We start from the raw sequence: 18,575 nt of genomic DNA on the forward strand, positions 1-18,575 counted from the left end.
ATGGAGAGTTAGTCCCTGGGCTCACAGAATTACAGTGTGGGTCAGAAAGAAATGAACACTATGAGAGACTCAATGCCCACCTTTGGCTCCTGACTCAGATACGCACTAACCACACAAATGCAGGCAGCCTCGCTGTGCCTCAATTTCCTCCTCTGAAAGGTGGGCTTAATACGGCATAATGTGAGCCGACACTTCTGAAGCTTTTTGAAGAGTTTCTCTCACTTGGTCAGTGCTCGACAAATACTATATATAGCCATATCTTATTCTAGTTTTTTTAATACATGGAAAGTAAAAAGACAGCTGTGATTTTTTTATCATCAAGTTTGAAGAAAATTATTTACAAGCTTGACCTGCCTTATCGTATCAAACCTGTATATCATATTTAACCTTTCAACTTGTGCAAATGTATCATGCTTTAATCCAAATGTCCATTAAATTATATAAATAGGTATCTACTCATATTGTTGCTTCCATTTCGTCTATGGAGCAGCCAAATGTAATTTACTAACAATTCTTACCTCAATAGCTGAGCAATGGTGTCATCTCCCACATACATTCGTTGTACAAAATTCCATGATCAGGTCTTTGGCAGCATGACGGAGAAGAAAAAAAAATAAAAGCATGTTCATCCACATTATTAATTCCATAAAATCACAAGGATAAAACAAACACAAAAATAAAACAAGAATAAAATCCTCAGTGGAGCATCTCATTAGTCTTGGCCCGTGACTTGTTGCTAGTGCGGAAGTTGCCATTCAAAAAGAAAACGTTAATTTCTTTCTGGGAACATACTACAACAGAGATCTAAGAGCAGATGCTAGAGAGCTGCATCAGTGAGAACTGTCGCCCAAAACAATAGTTTTAAAAAGTAATAATACTAATGGAAAACTAAAGCTTGGAGAAAACTAGGCTCAGAAAGATTTAGTAATTTGCTTGAAGACACACAGTTAAGTTTCTATCTTCAGCAAGGGTGAACCAGGTAAGACTAATCTTCCCAATAAAGACCATTTAAAAAGCTAGCCAAAAGACAAAGGGAAAAAACAATCTCCTTGAAAGCATAAATCCACTAACAAGATAGTGAGGGTTATTCCATTGAGAACCAGTAAAGCATTGGAACCATAAGAGCTGAGACCAGCACTCAAGATTGCTCTTGCTATGGAGAATTCTTTTTTAAGATGAGGTAGCTAAAAGACTGAGCTGTACTTTTCAAAGTGCTGTGGAACTAGGGAAACAAAATTATAACCTGGTGTCTTCCAAGGGAGAAAATACAAGTAAACCACTTTTCAGTTTGGGATAGGCGGTAGAACAAAGGGCTGCCCCTCAGGATTGAGTGTTTTAGACATAATCAACTTTGTTGTGGATAGCAGTCTGACTTCACATTACTGAGGACCCGGAAATGCAATTAAAGCCAGGTGCGGTGGCTCACGCCTGTAATCTCAGCACTTTTGGAGACTGAGGTGGGCAGATCACGAGGTCAGGAGTTCGAGATCAGCCTGACCAACATGGTGAACCCTCATCTCTACTAAAACTACAAAAATTAGCCAGACATGGTGGCACGCGCCTGTAATCCCAGCTACTCAGGAGGCTGAGGCAGGAGAATCTCTTGAACCCAGAAGGCAGAGGTTGCAGTCAACTGAGATCACACAACTGCAATCCAGCCTAGGCGACAGAGCAAGACTCGGTCTCAAAAAGAATAACAAAAGAAAAGAAAACCACATTTATACCTAATGTAGATGATGGGTTGATGGGTACAGCAAACCACCATGGCACATGCATACCTGTGTAACAAATCCGGACGTCCTGCACCTGTATCAAAAAAAAAAGAATGGAAAAGGTTATCTATCTATGCAAACACTAACTAAAGATAACCAGTACAGCTATATTAATAATAGCAAAATAGAATTAATGGCAAAAAGCATTACTAGAAGTAAAGAGAATCACTTCTTAGTGAAAAAAGGATCAATCTGCCAGGAATAATAACAATTCACAATTTGGATATGCCTAATAACATGGCCTCAAAATGTCAGAGACATTTGAACAAGAGTGACTCCATCTGGAATAGGGGCTGGGTAGAATGAGGCTGAGACCTACTGGACTGCATTCCCAGAAGGTTAGGCACTCTACGTCACAGGATGAGATAGGAGGCTGACACAAGATACAAGTCTCAAAGACCTTGCTGACAACACAGCTTGCAGTAAAGAAGATGGCCAAAACCCACCAAAACCAAGATGGCAATGAAAGTGATCTCTGATCATCCGCATTGCTCATTATACGCCGGTTATGACGTATTAGCATTCTAAAAGATGCTCCCACCAGCACCATGACAGTTTACAATGTCAGAAAGTTACCCTATATGGTCTAAAAAGGGGAGGAACCCTCACTTCTGGGGAATTGCCCACCCCTTTCCCAGAAAACTCATGAATAATCTGCCCCTTGTTTAGCATATAATCAAGAAATAATCATAAAAATCGCCAACCAGCAGCCCTCAGGGTTGCTCTGCCTATGGAGTAGCCTTTCTTTTCTTCCTTTGCTTTCTTAATAAACTTGCTTTCACTTTGTGGACTAGCCCTGAATCCTTTCTTGCACAAGATCCAAGAACCCTCTCTTGAGGTATGAATAGAGACCCCTTTCCTGTAACAAAAATATATGAAGCAAATATTTACACAACTAAAAGGAGAAATAAACACATTTAAATTAAAATGGCAGATGTTAAACATACTCTCTCAGTAACTGACAAAGAAGGCAATATTTTGTTTCAAAAAGTAAAGTGGGCTGGGTTAGGTGGTTCACACCTGTGATCTCAGGACTTTGGGAGACCGAGGTGGGAAGATCATGAGGTCAAGAGTTCAAGACCAGCCTGGCCAATATGGTGAAACCCCCATCTCTACTAAAAATACAAAAATTAGCCAGGCCTGGTGGCACACGCCTGTATCGGGGAACCTGAGGCAGAAGTATCGCTCGCTTGAACCTGGGAGGCAAAGGTTGCACTGCACTCCAGACTGGGTGACAGAGCAAGACTCCATCTCAAAAAAAAAAAGTAACATTACAAAAGAACAGAACAAACTTGACCTTATGGAAGCAAATATACAAAGTACAGCTCCCAACAACTGAGGATACATATTTTTTTTAATTGGCCATATTGTAAGCTGGAAAGCAAGTCTTAACAAATTCCAAAAGTTAGAAATTACCCAGGGTGGCAGTGGGCAATATGGGGCCACTAGACACACGTGCGATTTAATATTTAATTTAATTAAAATTAAGTAAAATTTAAAATTCAGTTCCCATGAAACATGGTCACACTAGCCACATTTTAAGTGCTCAGTAACCACACATGCCTAGTGACTACTGTCTTTATAATTCTCAGTCCTTTTTAAATTTTCCTTATAATATTTATACCATATGAAAATTTTAATTTAACTGTCTACTGATAAATTTACTCTTTACTAACATGCTTTTGTCTGTCTTCCCACCTAGAAAAATATTCTGTGATATCAGGAACCATAATTGTCATTCATCCTGGGTCCTACTTTGTAACAGAGAGAGAAAGAGGTGGAAAGATATTTCACTTTATGTACTAGTGATAAATACCTAATAAATGGCTAATGTTAATGAGGGGTGCATCAATTTAGAATCCAGGAAGTTATACAAATGTCTGAAAGTAGATATTTGAGGATCCCACTTTCCACAATGATCCCACTTTTCCTAAAAGTCATATCTTTTGGTATAAAATTGTGCATAATAGCTTTGTACTGTTTTTGCTCCCAGAATAAGGTGTGGACTTCATCCACCAAGATCTTTATCAATGAGGCCAGGCACAATGGCTCACGCCTGTAACCCAGCACTTTGGGAGGCTGAGGTAGGCAGATCACTTAAGGCCAGGAGTTCAAGACCACCTTGGCCAACATGGTGAAACCCCATCTCTATTAAAAATGCAAAAAAAAAAAAAAATTAACCAGGCCTGGTAGTGCATACCTGTAATCCCAGTTACTTGAGAAACTGAGGCAAGAGAATCACTTAAACCCAGAAGGCAGGGGATGCAATGAGCCAAGATCACACCACTGCACTCCAGCCTGGGTGACAGAGTGAGACTCTGTCTCAGAAAAAAAAAAAAAAAAAAAAAAACTTTATCAGCTTTATCAGTGAACCAGAGTCATCACTGAAAACATGCACTCCCATCAGCCTGAGAATATTATGCAGTTCATGGGGTGATTAGAAATGAGGCAAAATCAGAAATGCCTTGTGTACCATGGTAAGCATTTTAACTTTACCTTGAAGCAACAGGGAGCCACCAGAAAGTTCTAAACAGAGAGAGGCAAAATAGAGAAATATGATCGTTGAGGAAGTTGAGACACAGAGATGTTAACTACCTTGCCAATATCATAAATATTTAAGTGACAAAAGCAAGATTTGGACCCAGGCAGTCTGCTTCCGGAGACTTCGCACATAATCACCACTTTAAACTGCTCACAAAATGAGAAAACAAGCCTAAGATACCTATGGAATAGGTAGCCAGATGATTCACGTTAATGAACACCATTTCTTATTCAAAGCAATGAAGTCCCTTCAAATTAATAGGTCCACATAAACCCAAGAACACCCAGTGACACTGGTTGTCTTTTTTCTTTTTATCAGGGAGATAAGGATCATTAAACTCTAGAGACAATGATGGTTTAATTAAAAGGCAATTGTGGTATGGGAATGTTTCATTAGGGACAGCTAACTACAGTTTATTAGAATGTCCCAAGAGAGACAAACCTGGCAGCCAGTGTTGGATATTGGAATGATGTCACTGTTGGAAGCTGTGATTCTTGCGCTTGAAAACATGTGCTAGACCTCCTTGTACCATTAGCTGGAGCACCTGCAGACTAAAAGTAGCAGCGGATAGCAATGCCGAATCCCCATTTGATAGGGAAGTTGGTAACATATTTCTGTGATAGAAAGAGAGACTGGGAAACAGAAGTACCCAGCCCCGGGCTCTGAGGTCGGGACCTCCCTCGGATGGGAACAGGCTTTCTGCTAGGCAGGCACCGAGGACAGAGCTGAAGGAGAAATCACCTGCTCTGGAGCAGCTCATGCCCAGTGGAGGAGAGGGCTGAACTGCCATTTCCACACCCCTTGGTGAACATCATGGAGGGTCTGATGGCACAGAGAAGGAACAGCAACCATCCCAGAGGAGGAAGTGAGTCAGGGACAGCTCTGGAGGTCAGCATGGCCCTGCCTGCCTCCGACAGAAGCTGTGATCAACATGGTACGGCAGTGAGCACCCGTTAAGTGCAAAGCTTGTTCTATAAATGGACGTTGTGATCATTATTCATTTGGCTGCTCTCGATTTCACAGAATCAAATAACTTAGCATTTAAGAGAATTGAAATTAAGGGGGCCAATCCCCTCAGTTTGCAAATGAAAATATTAAGATTTGAGGAGGTTAACTTTCTAATGATGAGTCAGAAATTGGACTAGAGCCAGCTCTCTGAACCCTGACTCCTTTGGCTGTTTATCAACATTCCAATAGAATGACTTGTGAGTCAACCCAAAATCCTGATCTACAGTGCCATCCCACACACATCACCATAAAGGGTGGTATTTACAGAGAGTTTACATAAATCTGTGCCAAGTGAAAATGTTACCAGATTATAGATGCAGTATAATCTCCACTATTCCCTCTCTCTCTCTGTCTCTCTCTCTATCTCTCTTTCTCTCTCTCTCTCTCTCTCTCTCTCTGTGTGTGTGTGTGTGTGTGTGTGTGTGTGTGTGTGTGTGTGACCAACACCTGACTTTGAAGGAAAGCAAGCAATTGGATAAACAGAAAGGAGACATTGGGAGCTGATTGAGACATGTGAACCAATGTATCAATGCAGAAAGGCTCCTGGCTCACAAGGGCAGTGGTGAGAATGACTGGACAGTGTAGATACTCTACAAAGCAAAACAGGTGCCCTGACACGAAGGCAGGGTTAGGACACAGCCAGACATGGATTTAAATCTCAGCCAGCTAGGCCACCTAGCAAAGTTCTTCACTTCTAAACCTCATTTATTCATTCATTTCTTCAGTAAGTATTTATTAAGCAACTCCTGAGTATAAGTAAGCACTACAGTACTAGAGTCGATGAAATGTGCCTCAGTTTCCCTGCTAGTCAAAGTAAGGACAACAATACTTTCCTTGCAGGATTGTTTTGAGGATTTAGATAAAATGCCTAGCCTATGGTCTAGCACACGTACTTGATAAATGGCACCATTTCCTGCAAGTTGGACACATCATTTGTGGTCCAATACAAAAATTGGTAGCATCTAGAATTAGGGTGGATTCCTATAACTCAGAAAATGTTCAGTAAAAGATGAAAATGAAGTGAGTCTCTCCCTACCACCACTCCTTCTCGCCATCATCATTTACACAGATCAGAAAGCTACAGCTGAGGATCTTCAAATGATTGTGTGATCTGCTCCACGTAATGGGAGCTGGGGGAACAGAGACAGAAATGCAAAGCTGCCCATTCATCACTCAAAGCCGTTTCCCATCCTAAACCACCCAGTGCTATCAGTGAGAGCAGAGTCTCTATGTCATGCAGCCATTAGCCTTTCCTACATGGGCAGCCTTCAATTAGTCAAAACCAAATGGAAAAGAGGTAGAATTTTTTTAGAAAAAAAAGAAGGAGACAGAGAAACTCTCAGTAGGAAATACCTATGAGCCCCACAGTGGGCATCTTGGCTCTAAAGCCCAGATTAAAAAGAATGCCTGCCTTTGTTTCAAAAATGGGATGCAAGAGTGTCCTACACCGAGAAGAGAAGGTCGCCAAGGGAGGGACGATGCTTCCCCACATTCTCTGGCACCTAGGCATTAGAGTAACTCATCTGAAATTTAAAAACTAGCCAACTGGAATGTCAAAGGGTTGGCTTATGAATGAATAAAGGGAAGAAAGATATCCCTGGGAAAGAAGAAACAGTCAAATAGAACCATAGAGTTCCAGAGCTGGAAGGGACTTCAGCAATCAACAGCCCTCAAACAAGTGAAGCAACTGAGTGAGACCAGAGAAGTGAAGCAACTTTCCCAAAGAAACCCAGCCAGAGAGGACAGTGTCTTAGCCTGCGCTCCCTAGAGAAGAGAGCTTGAGACAAAGGCCTGGGTGTAGGTGGGGATGCACGGGGTGATCCCAGGAAGCAGAGGTTAGGGAAAGTGAAGCAGGAAAGAAAAGCCAGAGCAGTAGGGGACATCGCCAAAGTCACTGCTTCAGGCACCCAAAGCTCATGTTCCCAAAGGCCCCCTGAGCAGTGCACAGGATGACCCCCAGCGTTATCTGCCAAAGGAGGAGACACAGGAGCACTTGTCCATGCGGTGCTGTCCCCGGTAGTAGAGGACTGTCCAGGGAGGTTTTAACTTCCTGGCACTTCTGCACACATTGGCTGTGCATTCTCCTACTACTCCGCTATTGAAGGAGCCCTAAGACAGAAAGCCAAATCAAGGTATGCATGCTTGAGGCCAGGCACCATCAGCACAGAGAGAACCAGAGCCAGCATTGCACGGTCCATCTGGCAATGGCTGAACTCAGAAGGGAGATAAAAGGATGCAAGTTGGGCACCAGAGGTGTCTACTATAAACCACAGTTTTGGAGCTGGATCCCCTAATGCTAATACATATTCCATGGTCTCAGGATATAACAATAACCCCGTTTCTGAAAGACTTAAGGAGACCATGCTTCTCTCACCACCATCTAATCAGAGGCTCGAGGTTCTAATCAGAGACTCATTTACCAATTACCTTGAAGGCCAAAAATATAAAATTTTTCCATGTAAAATTCCAGCTCTACCTTGGGGTCACAAGGTAATCTTGAATATTAATGTTAACAGGAAACTGTTGATGGCACAGACAATATCATATCCTAATGGTATGTTGAGATAGACATCTTTCACATCTAAAGCACTCATAAGCCAGCTTTGATGTCAATAAGTAATAAAAGTCTAAAAGAAAATGAGTCAATTTTAAAGGAACGTTTAGGCAGTAGAGCTCAAAAGCCCAGAGTCAATGCTGTCCTCTCCTTGCTAGGCTATTCCCGAAGTCCTTAAAGGAAACCCAAGTGGACAAATTAACTGTAGGACCAGTGAAGTATCTGGGAATGTCAAAAAAGTGACAGGTGGTGCCAAAAATCTGTCACATCCATTTGCAATGGAGCATACTAACAACCAAGCCAACCCTGCCATTCAATTTCATTGTTCCAGACAGGCTGCTTGGTGCCACGCCATGCTTCCCAGACTGAGCTGGGCAAGTTCCTAAGGGATGCAGCTGTGTGCCAGAGGTACTGAGAAATGCCCCATACACATGCATGTATGCCAGGAGCATCTATTGTGCTTAAAAATAGCAGGGGTTTTTCTATTTGAAAGCTATCTTATGGAGTCAAATGCCAAATTTATATTAATTTTAAAGATAAAACTTAAAACTTTGAAGAGTTTTCATACTGTGATGGGCAGTTTGGGCAGTAGCCGTCAGACCCCCTAGGGTTATGAATTCACTCTCCTCTGCCTGTAGAGTAATTTTGATGAAAAGGTTTAGAAAGCACTGATGAGGGAGAAAGCTCTTTGTAGTCACACAGATCTGGGTTTCAGAAATTCATCTGAAGAGTGTGATGGTTAATATTGAGTGTCAACTTGATTGGACTGAAGGATGCAAAGTATTGATCTTGGGTATGTCTGTGAGGGTGTTGCCAAAAGAGATTAACATTTGAGTCAGTGGGCTGGGGAAGGCAGATCCACCCTTAATTTGGTGGCTACAATCTATTCAGCTGCAAGTGAATATAATCAGGCAGAAAAACGTGAAGGAAGATGGGCTTAGCGTCTCAGCCTACATCTTTCTCCAGTGCTGGATGCTTCCTGCTTCAAACATCGGACTCTAGGTGCTTCAGTTTTGGGACTCAGACTGGCTCTCCTTGCTCCTCAGCTTGCAGACAGCCCATTGTGGGACCTTGTGATCATGTAAGTTAAACTTAATAAACTCCCCTTTAGATATATGTCCCCTATATATATATATATATTTATTTATTTATATAAACTCTCATATATATATATATATATGTCCCTTTACATATATATGTCCCTCCCTTTATATATATATTACTTATATATATACTCCCCATTATATATATATATAAACTCACCTTTATATGTGTTATTTTTATATATGTTATTTTTGTGTATATATATATATGTCCCTTTATATATATGTCCCTTTATATATATGCCCCTCTTTATATATAAACTCCCCTTTATATATGTCTCCTTTATATATATATATATATATATTATATATATATATATTTATGTATATGCTCCCTTTATATATGTGTATATATATATATATATATTCCCCTTTATGTATGTCTCTCTATATATTTATAAACTTCCCTTTCCCCTTTGTATTTCTATATAAAGTCATATATATATAAATACATATATATATATATATAATCTCCTATTAGTTCTGTCCCTCTAAAAGAATCATAACTAATACACAGTCACTTGAGATGAGTTATTTAACTTGTCCAAGCCTCAGTTTTTCATCTGTTAAAGGTGGATAATAATGCCTACTTCCTGGGACTGAGGAGAGAATTAAATTAATGGTGTCCAATCTTTTGGCTTTCCTGGGCCACACTGGAAAAAGAATTGTCTTGGGCCACACGTAAAATACCAACAATAGCCGATGAGCTGTAAAAAAAAAAAAAAAAAAAAAAAAAAATACAAAAAACTCACAATGTTTTAAGAAAGTCTACAAATTTGGATTGGGCCATATTCAAAGCCATCCTAAGCCAAATGCAGCCCAGAGGCCATGGGTTCGACAACTTCGAATTAAATGGTGTTGTATAATAAAATGTGTAGTGTAGAGTTGAAACTTGATAAACACTTATTTCATTCCCCGTTTTTATAAGATAGAAGCAAATAGAATTCAAAAGATTTAAGAAGGGCTTAGAAGATCTGTGAGCTACTGGCCTATGGTAGCTGATGGCATTAATGGACCCAGTTCTTCCCCCACCTGCCCCACACAGCCCCACCCTCTGCTGGCTGCCTTTACAGGGTCCTCCTCTGACTCAGGGCTTGGTCGTATGACCAGTTTGAGCCAATGTGAGGTAGCAGGGCGTGATGCAAGCAGAGGCTCTAAATATGTGTGCACTCTGAACTTGGTCTTGTGTGCCCTGTGTCATCACAAGGTATTTAAAAGTGTGAGGTTGTTAAAAGGAACATTTAAGCAGCGGACCTCAAAGGCCCAGAATCAATGCTGTCCTCTCCTTGGTAAGCTATTCTCAAAGTCCTTAAAGGAAACCCAGTGGACAAATTAATTGTAGGACCAGTGAAGGACCTGGCCCGGCCAGTTTGCTGGTAGAGAAGACACAGGGGAGGAGAGCCCAGTCATTTCAGTCATCCTAGCATAGGTCATTCTAGATGAGACAACAGCCAGCCAACCCCTGGAAATACAGGAAACCTGAGGTGTGATAGCCTGTCCAGCCTGCAGCTGAGCCCCAACACAAAAGCAAGCCCAGCCCGTGAGTGAAATGCTGTTTAGAATCAAAAGCGGGTGAGGTGCTCGGGTTGGTTGCTACATACACATATTATAATAGGTAAGTGACAGGGTGTCATGGGCTGAATCATGTTCCTCCAAAATTCACATGTGGAAGCCCTTATCACCAGTGTCTCAAAATGCAACTGCATTTGAAGATAGGAACTTTAGAGAGGTAAAGTTGTTAGGATGGGCCCTGATCCAATCTGACCAGCATCCTTATAAGAAAAGGACATAGGACACCTGAAGAGACAGCAGGGGCACGTGTGCATGGGGAAAAGGCCATGCAGACGCAGCCACAAAGTGGCATCTGCAAGCCGAGGAGAGAGGCCTAGAATGGGTCTTTCCATTATGGCCCTCAGAGAAAAATCAACACTGCTGACACCCTGATAGTGGGTCTCCAGCCTCCGGAACAGTGAGAAAATACATTTTCATTGTTTAAGCCACCCAGTCTATGGTACTTTGTTATGGCAGCTCTAACAGACTAATATCCCCTGGGTTTCTGAGGCTTTGACAAGATGCAGTTTTCTGCTGAGCACTTTACATATGTGATTCACTAAGTCCTCATCACAACGCTAGGCAACTGACCCTGTAATCCCCAAATCATGGGGAGACGGCTGAATCTCAGAGATTTGACAACAGCTGAGGGCCACACGGCTGGAAGGGGCCAGACCTGGGCTCTCACGGGGTCTCCAAGCTGATGTTCTTTCCAATGTGCATACTGAGAAAGTGAGGCGGGAGAGGAAGTTCCACCAGCATTTCCACCCTTGTCCTTTGTCCAAATGAAATTCTCATAATGTGTTGAACAAACACAATTTTCACACCAGTAGTAAGCACATGTCAACATTCTATTTAACTGATTAATGAAGGATCCAGCAGAAAGGCACATCTGGTTCCAGATAGAATATGTAAACGTGGTCTTTCACACTCAAAGGAAAAAAAAGAAATGTTGAGACAAGATTGCTGTGTTAGACAAAAAAAAAACTGATTAATTCCTCATGTAATAACCTACCCTGAGCTACCATAACTGACCCCATTTTAGCTGTAAACTCCAACCTGGCTTCCCCCTCCTTACCACAGCCCCTTTGGGTGCATAACTGGGTCATGCTGCACTTAGAAGCATTGAAGGTACTGTTCTTAACACTTGTAACCACTGTAACCTCATCCTGCTTGGCACACCTCCCCGATGCTATTGTAAGAAAAAAGTCTCCCTTTGATCATCGTGTCGAAGGAGCCTGATCGCCCTGCTTCTTGGTAATTGTATGAAAACCACCTGTAAAATTCCTCTTCAGTGAGGTACTCCCCACCCCTACCTAGATCAAGGTATAAAAGATAATCAGGCCCCTTCCTTGGGCCAAGAGAATTTTGAGCATTAGCCATCTCTCGGTGGCCAGCTAATTAATAAAGGACTCTTAATTTGGAACTCAGAGTGTGACACATTCCTTCTAACTTGCTCGCTTACAACACTCATAGGATAATAAAACCATAACTTTCAAGGTTATCTTTTCAGACTCACAGCAAAATTGTCGCATCTTACCAGTGTTACAGAAATGGGTAATGTCTGAGCCCTAATCATTGTGCAAACTAAGTTTCATCCCTAGAGAAGATAATCCTTAAGCTGACTTGTTAAAAAAAAAAAAAAAAAATGCTCCAGCACAGTGGTTCTCATGCTTTCTGGTCTCAGTATCTCTTTACCCTTTTAAATAACTTTTTAAATGAATTAAAGCCCCAAAGAGCTTTGCGGATGTGAGTCACATCTACCAATATTTGCTATAGTAAAAATTAAAACTTAGAAATATTTTAGATTGCTTTTTATTCGTTTTAAAATATCTATAACAAACCTACTATAATTTACCATAAACAAAATGCTTTTATGAAAGCTAACTACATTTTCCAAAAAAAAAAAAAAGTTTTAGTGAGAAGAGTAGGGATGTTCTACATCTTTGTAAATCTGTTTAATGTCTCGTTTAATAGGAGACAGCTGGATTCTCATAGCTCCTCCTGCATTCAATCTGTTACAATATGCTGTTTTGGTTGAAGTCTGTGAAGGAAATCCAGCCTCTCACCGACATGTTATTAAAGCAGGGAAGAGGGATATTTTAACAGCCTTTTTGGATAACTGTGGATTGTTTTATCTGATACCTCTCTAAAGTACCACTGGACAAGTGGTGGTTTCTACAGGTGAGTTGCAACATGCAACTTAAAGCCGTACCAGTGGACTTTTGTACTCTGTTGGAATAAAATCTGCACGTCTATCTTACACTTTAAATGGATCTCTAACCTATGTGTGATTGTCTCACAATGAGTATTTAGAAAATATCGGTCCACTGAATTGTGCAGATCTTCCAAATGTTGAAATACTTCATTATACTATTTCCAAAAAATCATTAATATCATCACTGGTTTTGTCAATGAAACTGGCTGTCTTTTTTTTCTTTAATTAGAGTTGGTGATGGGGAAGTATATAATGACTAATAGCAAAGTTTCCCGCCCTACCTTGATTTGTACTATGGGACAAGCAGTTTTACCCACTGTTGGTTTTATACCAGTGTGCAAATGTCGACATAGTGAAAAAGGCAAGTAACGTCTTCCTGTTATTAAGAAAATAGTTTTGACCTTACCGATCTCCTCAAAGGGTTTTGGGATTCCCTAGTGTTTCAGCCCATGCTTGGAGAAGCACTACATTAGCATGACACCGAAAATATATTGTCATCTTTTCGCCTTATTTGCAAATGTTAGATAATTTTCCTTAACACCTCTAACTTTCAAACAAATAAACAGATCATTCACCCTAGTTAGGAGCATGAAAGCTAGTGGAGGAAGCTAGTGGAGTACAGAACCATGAGAATATATTTTTTAAATGAAACTATCCTGGGCTGGCTCTGAAATGTTTCTGGGAAGCAATGTCTTCTGCTCTGTGAGCTGGAGGCTGTGTAGGAGCCCAGTGGGGCTGGGGCTGGGAAAGGAGGGGGCAGGGAGCAGGTTTCATGCCTGTCACTTCCTGTGTACAAAACGTGTGAGCAAGACCACACGGAAGAAGAAATGTCTTCCCCAGATTTGGCTCTGCAAAAAAGAATGTATGATCAAAGGAGGGAATAAGTCAAGGAAATCTTCCTAAAAGCAGATATGACCACCCAAAGGCAAGCGTGGGTGGGCTCAAGTTTCACAACGCAGTCAAATGCCAGTTAACCATTAATCAACAAAGTTAATTAGGAGATAATCACAGTCCCTTAGGGTTTATAGGACTCTGCAACTCTCGCAGATAAATTAATTTCCAAAGAGAACAAACAACCCAACTCTTTAGAAACCAGGTGTGAATACAGGCTTTTGTCTCAAGCCTGCAAACAGCACACTGATAACTTCTTCAGGATGGCTCAGCCCCTCAGCCCTGTGTACCCCGTTTTCTAGCTGGAGCTCATGGATAGGGTAGGATGGGATGAAGCAGGTGGCATGGACCAGACACCCATCCATTTGACCAGCATCTCCTGTATCCTACAGCCCTGTGTTAAAAGATAGGCCAGCACACTGGGCAGCAACTAGATGGAATCTGCTCACCATCCAGGAGGAGGGAGGCTTTAAAGTCAAGGCCAAATGATTGAGTGTATATTTACAAGTCAATTGAGTACCCTAGGAGAAAGGAATACGGTACCATGAGAATACATTTTTTAAATGAAACTATCCTGGACTGGGTCTGAAATGCTTCTAGGAAGCAATGTCTTCTGCTTTGTGAGCTGGAGGCCATGTAGGAGCTCATGGTCACAAGTAGGTGGGCAACCAGCAGACACCAGGGAAGAGGCCCTGTGTCAAGGCAGAGCATGGCCACACAGTGACCACTAACAAGCATGGAGAATGAGAAGCAGAAGCTCTGAGGGCAGATGAGGGGCCAGACCAGGCCTTGCAGACCTCACATTATGCTGAGAGTGAGGGGTCACCAAGGGGGGTGTGTGCCATGGTGTGATTTGCATTAAGAATAGTATTGAAGGTGCAGAGTGGAGGACAGTGGGAGAGGTGCCAGGGTGGGGATGGTGACTAAATAGCAGGCCTTACAGATGTCAGGGAGAAGGGTTGGCAGCTTGGACTAGGGTGGTGATATCAGGTGGTGGGAGAGAGAATGATGCATTCCAGAAGTACCGACCAGGATGTGGAGATAGAAAGGATTTCAAGGTGGAAGGAAAGGGAGATAGCAGGGATAGCACCTAAATTGTTGATCTGCATAATTAGACGGGATATTAGTGAACACTGGAGGAGGCCAGGTGGGGAAGGAAGCTCTGGAGCTTAGCCTTGGCTATGTTGAGTTTGAGGTATGACAGACAGTCAGAGTAAGCAGTCTGACTTACGAGCTTGGAGCTTAGGGGCAAGGCATGGACTGGATATACACTTGGTCATTTAAGCCACAGACGTGGAAGGCATTTGCCAGGAAAGAGAAAAAAAGAAGAGGAGAAGGGAAGAGGTCAAGAGAGAAAGGAAACTAGAAGAGGAAAAAAGGGAAGGTAGAAAAGAGAGAAGGGAGGGGACAGGAGAGCAGAAGAGGGAAATGGATGAGAGGGGCAGCTCCTGAACTGACTGACCTCATATAGAAAGATGATTCTGCAAAGAGACAAAGAGGGTCTGCGTGGAGACTAAGAAAGGGGACCTGAAGAGTGTGACATCTCAGGAGGCAAGGGAAGGGAGGACGTCAAGAGGGGGGAGCGGTAAGATGTGTCAAACACTACAAGAATACACCAGTTAACTTCGGAAGCCATGTGGGATGCCTTCCTTCACCCTCCCAGTGTCCCCTCTACCGTCTGTCCTTTCCCTGCTCCCTGCCCCAGGTGTCTGTCTTCACTAAACCACAATTTTCAGAAGACAAAGAACATATTCCGTGAAGACAGGGGTGCCCCCGGCACACAACACAATGCTGTCAACAGGTCGACTGTGAGCTAAAGTCTGATAAATGAATGCACGGAATAGAAATGTTCTAGCAACAGAAAAGACAGGAAGTGAACAAGTGCCTAAAGAAAGAACAGCTTCAGGGCAAATCATCAACTGAACCTCAGAGGATCTTGAAAGCCTCTTCAGCTCTAATGCTGTCCTATGTCATGTGGTTGAGAGGGAATGAGGAAAACTTCTCATAAGAAACATGAGATGTTTCTCAGTAGCTCAGGAGACCTCACGCTGCTACTTTGAATGGCACGTTTCTATGATGTTGATGAATCACACAGTTGAACTACTCAACACATGATCCTGCCTTCACGGAGCTTTCAATCAAGTTGAGAAAGAAAGACTGTAAGGTATCAGACAGGAAGATAATAATAGACAATAATAGACAGTGCAACAGCAAGTCTGAAGTCCCAAAAGTAAAAGAAGTATAAGGCTGCCCATGGCTGGGTATTCAGCAATGTCATGGAGGAGGGGACATTAAAAAAAAAAAAAAAAAAAAAAAAAAAAAAAGATTGTGATTCACCTTCCTCATGTAAAAAAGACAAAACCTCCTATAGAAAGGGCATAGAAATGAACAAGAAATTTTTAAAATAAGAAACACAAATGCACAAGAACATATGAAATATAATCAACTAGTAGTTACCAAAGAAAGGCAAATTGAAGCAATGGCAGAGTGTTTCAACTTAAAAGTAAAAAGGCATTTAATTTAAAGCACAGACTTGGAACCAACCCAAATGCCCATTAATGATAGACTGAATAAAGAAAATGTGGCACATATACACCATGGAGTACTATGCAGTCATACAAAAAAAGGTGAGTTCATGTCCTTCTCAGGGACATGGACGAAGCTGGAAGCCATTATTCTCAGCAACTTAACACAGGAACAGAAAACCAAATACCACATGTTCTCACTCACAAGTGGGAGCTGAACAATGAGAACACATGGACACAGAAAGGGGAACATCACATACCAAGGCCTATCAAGGGATGGGGGCAAGACGAGGGAGAGCATTAAGACAAATGCCTAATGCATGCAGGGCTTGAAACCTAGATGATGAGTTGATAGGTGTGGCAAACCACCATGGAACATGTATACCTATGTAACAAACCTGCACGTTCTCCAAATATATCCAGAACTTAACGTAAAATTTTTAAAATTTAAATAGGAAAGATTTTTTTAAAGGTATTTAATTTAAAAGAACAATCTCTGGTGCTGCCAAGGGTAGAAGGAAATGGGCACAGGTATGCACTGCTGAGCATGCACACATCCACACAACCTCTCCACAGGGCAGCTTGACACTACACATCAAAAAAGTTAGATGTGAACTGTAATTCACCCTCTGGAAATTCATCCTAAAAAGATAACTAAGGATGAGTACAAAAACTTAATCATAAGGATCCTCACTGCGGTACAATTTTTCACTACAAATAAAAGTTGAAAATAATCTACATTGCCAAACAGAGGAGTGTTAATTAAATAAATGATGTGCACAACAGATGTGTGTAAACACTAAAAACACCTTCTAGATATATTCATCAATATGAGAAGATGGTATTATCATACCATCTTAAGTACCAAAAAACTGATTGCAAAACAATAAGTATATTGTGGTCTGATGGTGAGGTCTTTTAGGCTGACCAACAGTACCATGGATGCTATGGCAACACCCGTGACCCACATGTACACCTCTGGATAGCCTCCCAGAATTAGAAAATCTGAAGTAACTGAAAGACCATGAAAAGAGGAAGAATGATCAACAATCAATTCCTACAGTGCCTAATTAACTTGACACATTCTTCTATTGTTCCTTCTTCCCACCTCAACTGATAAGACAATTGGACTTTGTAACCGACCTTGGTCGATCTTGGTCAACCTTGTGACTCCAGACCCTACGACCCCTTCCTATCTTGCAAAAAAACACCCTAAACTGTAACTTTCACTGCCTATCCCACACCTATAAAACCTTCTCCTATCCCACCTCTGCTGACTCTCTTTGGACTCAGCCCACTCGCCCTTGGGTGAATAAACAGCCTTGTTGCTCACACAAAGCCTGTTTTGGGAGGTCTCTTTATTCAGAAAGCACATTTTAAGACTGATATTATTGGTGTGTGTGTCTGTGTGTGCACACATGTGCACAGGAGATCTGGAAGGCTATGCATCATATTAACAGAAGTTAGGTGGATATGATTGTGAATATTTTAAAGTCCTTTGCACTTGTATTTTCTGACTTTTGTCAATAAGCTTTTGAAATGAGATTTTTTGTAATAATTTTTCTAAAGAACTGGGTAGGGCATCTCGGTAGGAAAACAGATGAACAAAGTCATAGAAGGTGACTCAGAAGATGAGAAGAAATGAATCAGATGGGAGAGTAGGTGTCCCCCTACACTGGTCCTGTTTAGAAGAGCCACAAAAGGCCAACTAAATGTTAAAAAGGGTGAAGGTTTCAGCCTTTGCATCGGGCTGTTTGTTCAAACTTCTTTAAAACTTTTAATCCCTCTTATTCCAGGACAAATTTAAGGTTCCTTACAAATACACATGCAATGTCAACAATCACTTATGCAGCATCTTGTGCATCCCAGGCACTGTGCTTGGCTCTGGAGATGCAAAGCTGAATTGTGAGATCAAGTCACTCAGGGCTGAGTGGACTAGATGGCTCTCCAGCAGATAGGTACACTAGAGCAGGAATCACACAAGGCTTGTCTCATACCTCAGCCTGGACAGGAGTTGTATTGTTTGGCCAGTTCAGTGCTTTTTGTTTGTTTGTTTTTAATTTGGATGAGTTTAGGCAGGACTTATAGCAGGGCTTCCACTCGCCAGTCGGAGACCACAGTTTCTACTTTCTCTCTTTTCACGATGGAGGCTTTGCACCATCTTTCTGGCCCACGAGGGCATTGGGGTTTGCTAGCCCCGACCACCACCACATTGCAGAGAAAAGAACATGGAATTTGCAGCCACATAGACAAGGGTTCCAGTCCTGCCGTGATCTATGCAACCTCCAGCCAGTTCCTTAGCTCCCTTGGTTCCCTCCCTTAAAATGGGACTTTGGATACTGTGAGTCTTGCTGCCTGGTCCCCTCGCCCATCAGGAAAGGCCAGGGAAGGGTTTTCCTGGCCAGGGCACA

General features: G+C 41.8%; 1 long non-coding RNA gene across 1 annotated transcript in view; it reads right to left on the bottom strand.

Moving 5' to 3' along the window:
- LOC141584473 (uncharacterized) overlaps positions 1 to 18,575 on the bottom strand; it is an 83,194-nt gene that overhangs the window by 3,607 nt on the left and 61,012 nt on the right. The window contains exons 3-4 of the long non-coding RNA XR_012517539.1: positions 1,779 to 1,806; positions 519 to 583 (exon numbers count right to left, since the gene is read on the bottom strand). This is a non-coding gene — a long non-coding RNA (uncharacterized LOC141584473). The remainder of the gene's footprint in view (positions 1 to 518; positions 584 to 1,778; positions 1,807 to 18,575) is intronic.

Source organism: Saimiri boliviensis, chromosome 5, assembly GCF_048565385.1.
Source record: "Saimiri boliviensis isolate mSaiBol1 chromosome 5, mSaiBol1.pri, whole genome shotgun sequence".
NCBI classification, from domain to species: domain Eukaryota; kingdom Metazoa; phylum Chordata; class Mammalia; order Primates; family Cebidae; genus Saimiri; species Saimiri boliviensis.